We start from the raw sequence: 11929 nt of genomic DNA on the forward strand, positions 1-11929 counted from the left end.
GTATTGTTACTGACAAGAGTAATTTTCTGTCCACCCAAGAACAGCTGAGGTATATTTCTTGGGGTGGATGAGCTGATTGTACCACCTGCCCTGGAGCCACCTGTCCCTGAAGCTGCTGGGAGCCCATGGGGAAGGCAGACAGGGCTGCATCAGAGAGCAGTGGGGTCATCTCTACCAGCCACTGGGGAACAGGCTCTGGTCAGGTTAGAACTTGAGTGTTCAAGCTTGATTTTTGTCTGTCTAGGTAAGCACAGCTTGCTTCTGCCTACAGTTTCACAGTCTCCAGCGACAAGCTAGGGAGGTGTTCCTGGAAAACCTCACCATCTGAATCACATCGTTTACATTATAGTTCCCTCAACTTTGTGTTCCCGGGGTGGGGGTGGGTGGGAAGGAGGAGTTGGCTGCAGGACACCATAAAAAGATGAACACACAAGCACACAGCAAGTGTACTGGCTGGTTGTGTGTCAACTTGACACAGGCTGGAGTTATCACAGAGAAAGGAGCTTCAGTTGAGGAAATGCCTCCATGAGATCCAACTGTAAGGCATTTTCTCAATTAGTGATCAAGGGGGGAGAACCCATTGTGGGTGGTGCCATCCCTGGGCTGGTAGTCTTGGGTTCTATAAGAGAGCAAGCTGAGAAAACAATAAGTAACATTCCTCCATGGCCTCTGCATCAGTTCCTGCTTCCTGACCTGCTTGAGTTCCTGTCCTGACTTCCTTTGGTGATGAACAGCAATGTGGAAAGTGTAAGCTGAATCAACCCTTTCCTCCCCAACTTGCTTCTTGGTCATGATGTTTGTGCAGGAATAGAAACCCTGACTATGACAACAAGCCTATACCTAAATAAATAAATAAATAAATAAATAAATAAATAAATAAATAAATAAATAAATCCTATTTGCACAAGAGCAGGAGTTCATGCCCCAAGTCTGGTCTCCCCATCATGACAATGGCTTTGAGTTCAGCCTCTGGGCCAGGGGAAGCTTCCTTCCTGAAGGATTTCAAACTTCTGCCTTTGAAAAAAACACATTTAGAGAGACACACAGCCCCGAGAGCTCCCTACACTCTCGTCTTTTCTTTATTTCCACTCCCCCCTCTCTATCCCTCCTCCCCCTTTCTTCTCTTCCTCATGGCCCACTTGCTTTTAGTAGCTTTCTTTTACATACCTAGGGAAACCCCTTTCAGCAGGTCTTCAGGTGTACTGTCTCTTTAAGGGTAGCAGTGGTATTAACTCTGCTCAGCACAGGACACAAGAGAAAAAAGTCAAGGTTGTCAGGAAGAAGAAAGGAAGACAGGGACCCAGATAAACCCAAGGAAGCAGAGGGAGGGAAGCCGAAGGGTGAAGGGTAAAGTCACCCAGCACTGGGCTAATGGTCTGAACCTTGCACATTTCTGAGGTGTCCCAGAGAAGGGACACTAAGTAAAGAGGGGCAGAGGGTGGCTTTTGCAGCTCAGGAGGAGCTCGCTGCTTGCAGTCCCTGCTGAGCTGGTGTGAGTTTTTCTGTCTGCCCAAGCTGCTCAGTGACAGAGGATGAATGTGTGCTTGGCCCTCAAGAGACCGAGACTAAGACTAGGCCCCAGAATACGCAGAAGTGTCTGCGTGCAGGGAGCATGCTCCAAGGCCTGCGCCCCCCAGTGGATGCCTGAAGCCACAGGTCACACTACATCACAAACATACAGAGTCACACACACCAAATGATACTGCTTATCTTGTAAGTCTAGCACAACGCGAGATTAATACCAATTCACCACACATCTGAGCCGACTCAACACTTACTTTTTAAATAATGAATATCTCAGTGCAGGTAAATTTTTATTGTCAACCTTATAGGTCTTAGAATCAGCTTGGGAGAGAGTCTCGATGAGGAATTGTCTGTATCAGGTTGAACTGTGGGCTGCCTGTAGGTGACTGTCTTGACAGTTCAGGTGGGCAGACTCACCCCCGAATGCGGGTGGTACAGATTCTTGGGCTGGGCCCTGGTGTGTGAAGAAGGCCAGCTGAAAGCAAGGAAGCAGTGATGTTTATTTTCTCTCTGCTTGTACCTTCCAGGTGCCGAGAGTTCAGGAGTGCGCCACCAACGCCCAGCGTACGTGGTGCTGGGAATGGAATCCCATGAGCCTCAGGAGTGGCAGGCAGACAAGCACCAGCTGAGTCACATCGCTAGCTCTTGGTGCCATCATTGCTAATACAAGGGTGAGCTGAACGCAAGCACTGTGATGCTGTGACATTTGATCTGAAGATCAGTAGCTGCTTAGTGGGTGGGTAGCATATATGGTGTGGGTGTTTTGGTCAGAGAGATGGTTATAAGGAAGATGGTAGACCTCATTATACTACTCAAGATAGCCAAGATGGCAGGAAGCTGAAACGTAGGCACTGCTTATTTCTAGACTATTCTATTTAATATTTTCAGAGAGTGGTTGACCATAACCAAAACCTAGGAAAGCAAAACCGTGTACCACAGGGGAATTGTTATAATGAAACTTTCCTAGTAACGGTTGTATTGGTTTCTCCAGGCGGCCATAAAAAGTGCCACAGATGGTGTGGCTTAACCCACAGAAGTGGTGTGCTCACATTTGCCCGGGGCCAGACTCTGAGGTCAAGTGGCTTGCTGTGTGGGGTCCTACTGAAGGCTGTGAGGAGGAGGAGTCTGAGGTAGGCTTCCCTCCTGGGTTCTGGTGGGTCCTTTAAAGGTTTATTTACTTATTATATGTATGTGAGTACACTGTTGCTGTCTTCAGACACACCAGAAGGGGGCATCGGATACCGTTACAGATGGTTGTGAGCCACCATGTGGCTGCTGGGATTTGAACTCAGGACCTCTGGAAGAGCAGTCGGTGCTCTTAACTGCTGAGCCATCTCTCCAGCCCAGGTGTGTGAGTGTTATACCCTGATCTCTCCCTTTGTTCTCACATGGGCTTCTCCCTGCGTCTGTCTGTCTGTACGAATGGTCTGTTTTCATAAGGACGCCAGTCCCTTGAGATTAGTGTGACTTTGGGGTGTGTCCTCGTGTTAACTAACTACATCTGCAATGATTCTATCCCCAAGTAATGTCCCATTCTTGGGTATTGGGAGTTGGGAGGACAGAGGTTGGCAACAGTGGTCGTGAGCTGTTTCATAGGCACAGACAGCTTTGAGGAACTGAGGCTCATATTTGTCACAGTCAATGCAGCCCAAACAGGAGGAACATTCTCCTTTGGCCGAAGAGAATCAGGTAGAATGAGGAAATACAGAGCTGAGGAGCTCTGAAGGGAGCTGAATTGTCTCGGGGAATGTGTTAGGACAATTGGCCGGTCATTTAGGAAAAAAAATGGAAGCTGGATGCTTTGCTGAGTCAGCTCGATCAAAAATCTCAGCCAGGAAAAACCAAAAAAACAAGAAGCAGAACACTAAACAAAAGAAAAAACTGGACTGGAGAAAGTGAGGGAGACTCATTTTGTTGTAATTAGCTAGGAAGAATAGAAAAGGCTCTCTGAGAGTTTCGTAAAAGTGGCCACATGAAGCAAAATGTCAATTAATCCTATAAAAATAAAATTTCCTACTGTCAAAGGATATAAAAAGTAAAATTCAATTATTAAAGAAACGTGTGAGGTGAAGGACAGACCATGAAAGATGTTTGCAGAGCGCATAGCTGGCAGGGGGCTGATTGGCTTTATGTCATGTCAATTAGATGAGATAATAATCCCCAAGAAAAACATGCAGACAGCAGCAAAAGACAGATATCAATATATTCCCAATTACGCTCCACGCAACACAAACAATATCCAGCTTCACCGTCTTATTGGCAAAGATGAATGCGTTGCGCATTTGCAGAGCGGCTGGGATGTGTATGGGCCGCTGTGGTTGCCTCTGGAGAGAGACCATAAACTGTCACAACGTTATACAGCTCGGAAATCTTTAAAAGCGGCGCACACAGCCCTTTTGAATCCCATCAATCTTCTGAGAATCTGCCCTGGGAGAGTCGGGGCTCATTGCAGTGTTGTTACTGAAAGGCGGTTCCCTAAGGTGGTCTTGCACAGCGCGGGCCCTACGTACATGTGCGATGTGGATGAGAAGAGGAGAGTAAAGAACTGACTCTACTCCGGGATACAAGGGAGGAGCAGTGGGGTTGAAGGGGAGGAGCGGTGGAGTTGAGGGGGAGGAGCGGTGGGGTTGAGGGGAAGGAGAGCTGGGGGTTGAAGGGGAGGAGCAGTGGGGTTGAAGGGGAGGAGCGGTGGGGTTGAGGGGGAGGAACAGTGGGGTTGAAGGGGAGGAGCGGTGGGGTTGAGGGGGAGGAACAGTGGGGTTGAAGGGGAGGAGAAGTGGGGTGGAGGGGGAGGAAAGGAATGATACAGGGAGCTGGCTACAGTGTGGCTCCCTGTGGGGTGAGAATGGGAGACAGAAGCTAAAAGGCCAACCAGTGACTGACCTAACTGGGATCCTTTCATGCCCAGGCACCAAACCCTGACGCAATTCCTGATGCCATGTTGTGCTTTCAGACAGGAGTCTGGCATGGCTATCCTCTGAGAGGCTCTTCCAGCAGCTGACTGAGGCAGAGGCAGATACTCATAGCCAACCATTGGACTGAGCCTGGGGACCCCTATGGAAGAGTTAGGGGGAGGATTGAAGGAGCTGAAGGGGATGGCGGCCCCATAGGAAGAACAACAGTATCAACTAACACAGACCCCTCAGAGCTCTCAGAGACTAAGCCACCAACCAAAGAGCATGCATGGGCTGGTCCGTGACCCATGGCACATATGTAGCAGAAGACTGCCTTGACTGGCCTCAGTAGGAGAGGATGTGCCCAATCCTGTAGAGACTTGATGCCCCAGGGAAGGGGGATGCTGGGGGGAGGGGAGGTGGGGGTGGGTAGGGGAGCAACCTCTCAGAAACAAAGGGGAGGGGCTGGGGTGAAGAACTTATGGAGGGGTGCCTAGGAAGGGGGGACATTTGAAATATAAATAAATGGGATAGTTTAATAAAAAAAGAAAAAACCAAAACAACTACAAAAAAACCAAAAACACATAATCAAGGTGTCTCTGGTGAAGGCAAACAGGCAATCCTACCTACAAGCCACAACTCTTTGGAGCCATTGTTAATAAGACCCAGTTGGGGGGTTTGGTGATTTGGGATTTGAGATTTGCCAAGGAGAGAGGTCTATCTTGTCAGTCACTGCTCATTGCTCTAAGGCTGTGGCCAGGTGTCATGTTAAGGGGGTGTTGAGTGTCTAAGGCTGAGCTGTTCTGGGAACCCGAGAGCCAGGTGATGACAGGGTATAACTCTTGGGCAGGAGACAACCAGGGGGGAGAGTAGCAGAGAGCAGTGAGGGAAAGATGCAGAAGTTCTGATGGTGAGAGGCTCAGTTAGGGACAACCATCCCCACGCCCTATCTAGAGCTGACCTTGTCACCCATGGCTGACTGCAGAGATGGACAGCCTGACTCCAAAGCCAGCAGGAAGCCTGCTTTCTCTCATGTTATATGTGTACATGATGTCATATGTGTGTGTATGTCACATGTGTGTATGATGTTATGTGTGTATGATGTCATATATGTATGGTGTCATATGTGTATGATGTCATATATGTATGGTGTCATATGTGTATGATGTCACATGTGTGTACGGTGTCATGCGTATGATGTCATGCGTGCATGATGTCATATGTATATGGTGTCATGTGTGTATGACGCCACATGCATGTATGATGTCATATGTATGCATGACATGAAAGTAAGGAGTATTATATAACAAGGAAAAGACACTTGGGAAACAGGAGATGAGGTTGGGGCAGGAAGAACAAATGTCTCATTCTCTCTGACATGAAGAATATAATGTGTGCACACACATGTATTCATGTGTGTGTTCTAGCTGAAGGGGACTATATGAGGAGCAATACTGAGAAGAAGAGGAGGGGGACAAGGGATGGTAAGGGGTGGTGGTGAGTATGAACAAAGTATAATGGTGTTCATGTGTGTGTGTGTGTGAATGTGTATGCACATATCTGCATGTGTGTAAAAATGTCATGATGCAGGGCTAGAGAGATTAAGAGCACTTGCTGCTCTTGTGATGGATCTGGGTACAGTTCCCAGCACCCACTTTGTGGCTCGTAACTGCTTGTAACTCCAGTTCTGGGGATCTGGTGCCCTTGCCTGGACTCTGCTGGCAATTGCACACACAGGGTATTCATACGTATACTCAGGCATCCACAAACACATAAAATTAGAAACTATTTTAAAACTTTATATTAAATGTCATAATACTCCCACTGGTTTACAAGCCAACTAATAAAAACACACCACCCCTATTTCTTTCTGAAAACAAACTAACCTGTTAGTGTGTTTATAGAAATCTACTGCACATTTTGAAGCAATTAACGGGGGGAAGGGGGGAGGCGGTGCATGCTATCATGCAGACAATAAGAGAATATACAGTGATGCATGTCACGCATGTTTCAATAGGAAGAGAATACCTGGTGACATATTCAAGCCACCGTGTGCATTGGTTCTGCCTGTGTGGAGGAATGAGCCCTGGGGGAGGGGATTTTCATTCTACGCTCATTTGTGCTATCTCAGAGGCTACCGTGTGCAAGCGTGACTTTTTGTCTAACAATATCAGAACTAAAAGTAGAAGAATGAGCACAAAACATTTGGTCCTGCTCTATAGCCAAGAAGGGTTTGTTGGAAGCAGCCCATGCATCCTTTCATGTTTAGCCAAGGATGGTGACAGGGAAGGCCGGTTGCTTCAGACTGAGGCAGACTTGACCAGCGTGAGGGCACTGTGCTGGGAAGGGAAGGGGCTCCTGTGATTTTGAACTTGGTCTTTCTGACCTGTGACCCACATGCTTGCTCTCCTGTGGCAGGCGCTAAGCATGAGACACCTGGAGATGGGGATATGTGCACTGCTCGCTAAGCACGAGACGCCTGCAGTCGGGGACATGCGCATTGCTGGTGGACTCGGCTTGTTCCTCACATTCCAGGCCGCGGACCTGACAGAGGTAGAGAACTACTTGGACATGAACACTGGTCGATGGCTCCTTGGTGGGAGAGCCAGCAGCTTTCCCTCAAGGCACACAAAGGGGAACTCCTGAGGGATGCTACCCCTGGCTTCCAGGGCAAGTGAGGACCTGAGTGTTAGACAGCTGTGCACAGGACTTTCTCTTCTCTTCCTGCTCCAGCCTTTTGACCTCAAGACCCATGGCTGCCACTGGAGGCCTGTACAGACCTGCAAGGACTCCTGAGGCTGGGGCTGGCTACTTCTAGCACTTAGGGCAATGGTGTCAGGCCCTGATAGCTGCTCTCAGAGCTGGCTTGGGTCAGGACAGCATGGCAGAGGCTTTATAATTTGCAGTGCCTGGACTGGGGCAACCCTGCTGAGAGGAGGCAAGAGGAGCAGCTATGGCTCAGCTAATATCTCAGCCATGTGTTTGGGTCTGTAGCCCAGGATGGATGTTCCCAATGATGGAGGAGGGTCATCCTTTAAATGGCAGTATAACTAGGCATGCATCTCCTAACTGAAGCCAGCTACCTTGCAAACGATGGCAGACATCCTTTTCCATCACTGTGATGACTGGGTAGAAGTTTGTCTCTGAGTCCTGGTATCATTGGGCAGAATCCTCAACTATTTTATCTTCAGTGCAGACCAGGCTGCAGGTTGTTGGAAGTGGGACAGGTACACTGGCACCTCACTCCAGACAGCTGCCCATTTGACCTTTCTCCTTTGATTTATAGCCCTGGCTCCCTTGCTTTCTGTGAGAAGTGCTGGTGCTCTCAGTGCAAGCCCTTCCTCGGTGTTTTCTGCTGGAAGACACAGGCTCTGCCTACCCTATTAATAGTCTGAGGTCACAGTACAGTACATGATCTTGGATACATTGACACTTCACTTTTCCTTGGGGAAGGGGCTGGGGACAGGGACCCATGAAGCCCAGGCTGGCCTGACCCCTCTGCCTTCAATGTAAGTGTGTGATTACATGTACAGACCACCACAACTGGCTGACATGCCCCCACTGTGTGTGTGTGTGTATGTGTGTGTGTGTATGTGTGTGTGTGTGTGTGTGTGTGTGTGTGTGTGTGTGTGTGTGAGAGAGAGAGAGAGAGAGAGAGAGAGAGAGAGAGAGAGAGAGAGCTTATACTTGGAGGTCATGAGATGACCTTGAGTATCTTTCACACCTTCCTACCCTCCTTTTGAGACAGGGTCTCCCACCAGTGGCTTGGAATTCACCGAGCAGCCTGGGCTGTCTGGCCAGGGAGCTCCAGGGACCCTCCCATCTCTAGTTCCCCAACACTGAGATTACAAGTGTTCCCCACCTTGCCTGGCTTTTTAAAAATGTATGTGCTGGGAATTGAACTCACATCTTTATGCATGCAAGGCAGACTGAGCCACCTCCTGGACCTTCTGTCACCATGGCAACTTCTGTGACTGCATTTGTCCCCTCATTTTAGGGTTTGTAGTCACAGATCTTTGATGGGTAAAGTTGGTAGACCAAGTCCTGCCACCTGAGAGCAGGGGTGTCCATTTGGCCTGACTTGTGTTAGGTATAAAGTGCATGAGAGACACAGAGACCTTTCAGCCTGGGATTAGTTGGTGGGCAGTTGTGTCTTTTTCTTATGGGGATAATCTCAGAGCCAAAGTGTTCTAACATCTTTGAATTTTACATGTGTGGCTCCCAGCTCTTCTTATCAAGGGTCCACCAGGAGAGAGTTGCCAGCTAATTAGGAGAGAGTAACCACTTTTGCTAGGTTGACATTTTTAGATGTTTGAACCATCTGCCGTTTCATGGGTGCCTGGGAACTCCAGGTGCTCCAGGTGTGCCAGTGTGTCAGACGCAGCCTCTTTGGTTTAATTGTGTCTCTCAGTTCAGATTCCAAGCCAGGCTTCTTATTTCATGTCCTTTGAGACACCTCAAGGCCAAGCTGAGCAGATACCACATCAGACACAGGACCTGAGGTCCAGGGAGATCTTACAGCCGTGACTGTGAGAGACACAGCTAATAAGCAGGAGGGTTGGGACTCTCTTGTGAAGCTGATCCTGGCTCAGGGCTTTCCCTAGCGATCTCGTGATTATTTCTCAGACCATTGCAATGTGGACAGGGCAACGGCTAGCCAGGCTGGTTCTGCGACTTTGATCTCTGATGGCTGCAGGGTTGGGAACGAGCGTGCAGGAGTCAGTGAGGTGCCAGAGATTATTTGCTAATAAGACATGTCTGTCAGGATACTTGTCTGGAATCCAGACTTTCTGGCTTAGATTAATCGATGCATGATACAACTGTTTTATTATACCCAAATATAATATTTGGTATATCAAATATATCAAATGTAATATGATATATTTGATATATGATATAATATAATATAATATGATGATGATTTCTATTATGATTGTCACCATGAACAAAGATCACGAGTTCTCTTCCTCCTTTAACATTTTATTTTACATCATGAACCTGACATGACCTGAGCTTAAGAGACTCCTTAAATAATTAATTGATTATTTAACCTATTGAGACACCACCTCAATAAAAGACCTTCCTTTCCAGTACAAGGTGGTGTGTTTCAACTCAAGTTTGATCAATTCATGATGTAATTATTTTGAAATATATCATTTACACATGACAAACTATCTGCTAGTATTATGCTGTGTTGTCATTATGAACTATTCAGTATACGGAGGTGCCCCCCCCCTTCCTCTCTTCCTCATTTTCCTGCTCTATGTGGACTTGATTGTGATTGAGTTCCCTTGATATGCAGGGGTGACTAGTCCTGGTCCCCCTGAGGCTACCAAAGTCTACAGAGGCACATGCCCCTAAATAACGTAGACTGGTAGAGTATTTTCATATAAGTGATGCATCTTTTCCTACATACTTTATATAATAGATTATGTATAATACCCAGTGCAAATAGCTATATGGTCTTGTTTTGGGAATGAGCAGAGGAATGGTCTGTGTATGTTCAGCTCCTGTCCATTTCTTTGTTATTTTCCATCTGCAGTTGGTTGAAATGTGGATGTGATTGTCAGACAGACCATTCATTCCCCTTTATGTTTAAGATGGGAGAAGCTCAAGGGTGGCCTTCCAGAAGACCTCAGTGGAATGAATGTCTGTTTTGCATGGAGATGAATGAGTACTGTGTGGGGCTCCTATAGTTAGTGGCTGTCGGCAGTCGGCAGAGCTAGGGAAAAAGGAGCTTGCCTTGGGAGAACTGCAGATGTTTGAACTTGCCAGAGGCCCGAGAGGGTCTTCCTGAGGTCTAGGTCTGTGCCATGTCCCTGGTCCAGTTAACCCACAGCTGCAGTGGGTTGTGGATGTGAATTAAAGACTGCTCAGGTTTCTTACTCTTCCAGATAAGAGAACTGACAGTGGCAGAAATGGACCAAAGTGATATGTCCCTGGGAAAGACTATACTTTTCAGTCTCTAGCCACAGCAGCCTAGGGCAGCACCTTTGAGGAAGAAGGAAAGAGATGGGGGATTGTGTGTGTGTGTGTGTGTGTGTGTGTGTGTGTGTGTGTAGGTTTGCCAGACGAGAGAGCCCCCACCATAGGGGCCCACTAGCTAGCTATGAGTCAGAAAAGAGTTCCCTGGGATTATCAGACCCCAGTGGGTGTATGACAGGACCTTTAAGAGTAGCTATTAGGGCTTTATTCACTGACTTGAAGAGAGTGATGTCCCCCAACATGGGGACTGTAATGACCTCAAATCACACTCTCTTATCTAAGTGTTAAGATGATGTAAGGCCAATGTGGTTGGTGAGTTTGGTGTGTCACAAAACTGGTTCTTAAAGATTTGCTTTCTGCAGCCTACACGGCCCCTGGGAGCTCCTGGGGAAGGTGGGAAGTATGGACATACAGGGACGGAGTGTCATAGAAAAAGACTTCTGAAGGGTTCCCTCAGGCATTTTGTTCTGCTCTGATTCATCGTTTGGCCTCTGGCTTGGACAAGTCTCAGGAGCAGCTAGAGCCTGCTGCTCAAGACTCACAGTCCCTACTTTAACTTTGCTCAGTTTTTGGCAAGAGTTAAACCCTAACAATGTCAGCAGGGTGAGGTGGGACATAGCCGGAGCCACTTGGCAGGGGTGGGATTGCTGTTCTTTGGTTCTGACAGGACTTTGTACTTTGGGACCATTGCTAATAGGTACATACACCAGAGTAGTCAATCTGATAACCGAGATGGCCACATGACTGACAGGAGGGTTAGACACACAGATCGATACAGAGAACGAAGAATGCAGTAGATTCCTAAAACTGAGGGATCTGACCACACCTCCACAAATGCCATGCAATTAAAAACTTAGAGGCTATTTTTGAACATTTTTGTTGAGAGTTTGATTTTTCAGTTGAGCACTGGGAAGGAGCCAAGGGAAGAAACAGCAAGCTCCTGTTTGTGGCCTTGAGAACAGCCTTGAGTACCATGGGAGGGTACGATGGGTGTTTATAAGAGATGAGACATTATGGAAGGTGGCTGGGTAATTGAAGTGTGCCCTTGAGGGTGGAGGGGAGAGGTCCCTCCTATATCCCCTGCTTTGTGGTTTGTGCAGTAAGAAGTTATACTTGGCACATGGAGCCACCCCACAACACCCAAAGCAATGACAGCTGATGACGGGCCCAAATCTCCAAAACTGTGAGCTGAAGCAAACCTTATTTCTTTACAATTCATCCCTTTGAGTATTGCATCACAGTGACAGAAAGCTGGCTAACTCAGTTTGCTACCCAAGCAATGACTAAGTCAATACTGAGCTATGACAATACTGTTGCTGCTTTTGATTAATACATATTTAGATAATGGTAGTGTGATATCATCTTCTACAAGAAATCATGGTTGGCTGAGTAAAAGTCAAAGGAGCCTATAGGATGGGCTGTGACAGATGAGTCCACAGACAGGAGCCTTAGGAATACTGGGAAATAAAAACCATGACCCAGATGGGGCAAGACGCACCTTGTGGATCTGGGCCTTGCCAGGCAAG

At 47.6% G+C, this 11929-nt stretch overlaps 1 protein-coding gene across 4 annotated transcripts in view; it reads right to left on the reverse strand.

Annotated features, from left to right (window-relative positions):
• The window catches only part of Kcnj6 (potassium inwardly rectifying channel subfamily J member 6), a 250871-nt gene that overhangs the window by 52640 nt on the left and 186302 nt on the right, over positions 1 to 11929 (reverse strand). The gene's annotated exons all lie outside the window — the stretch shown is intronic.

Source organism: Mus caroli, unplaced genomic scaffold (assembly GCF_978045245.1).
Source record: "Mus caroli unplaced genomic scaffold, Mus_caroli_1 scaffold_17, whole genome shotgun sequence".
Classification (NCBI taxonomy): domain Eukaryota; kingdom Metazoa; phylum Chordata; class Mammalia; order Rodentia; family Muridae; genus Mus; species Mus caroli.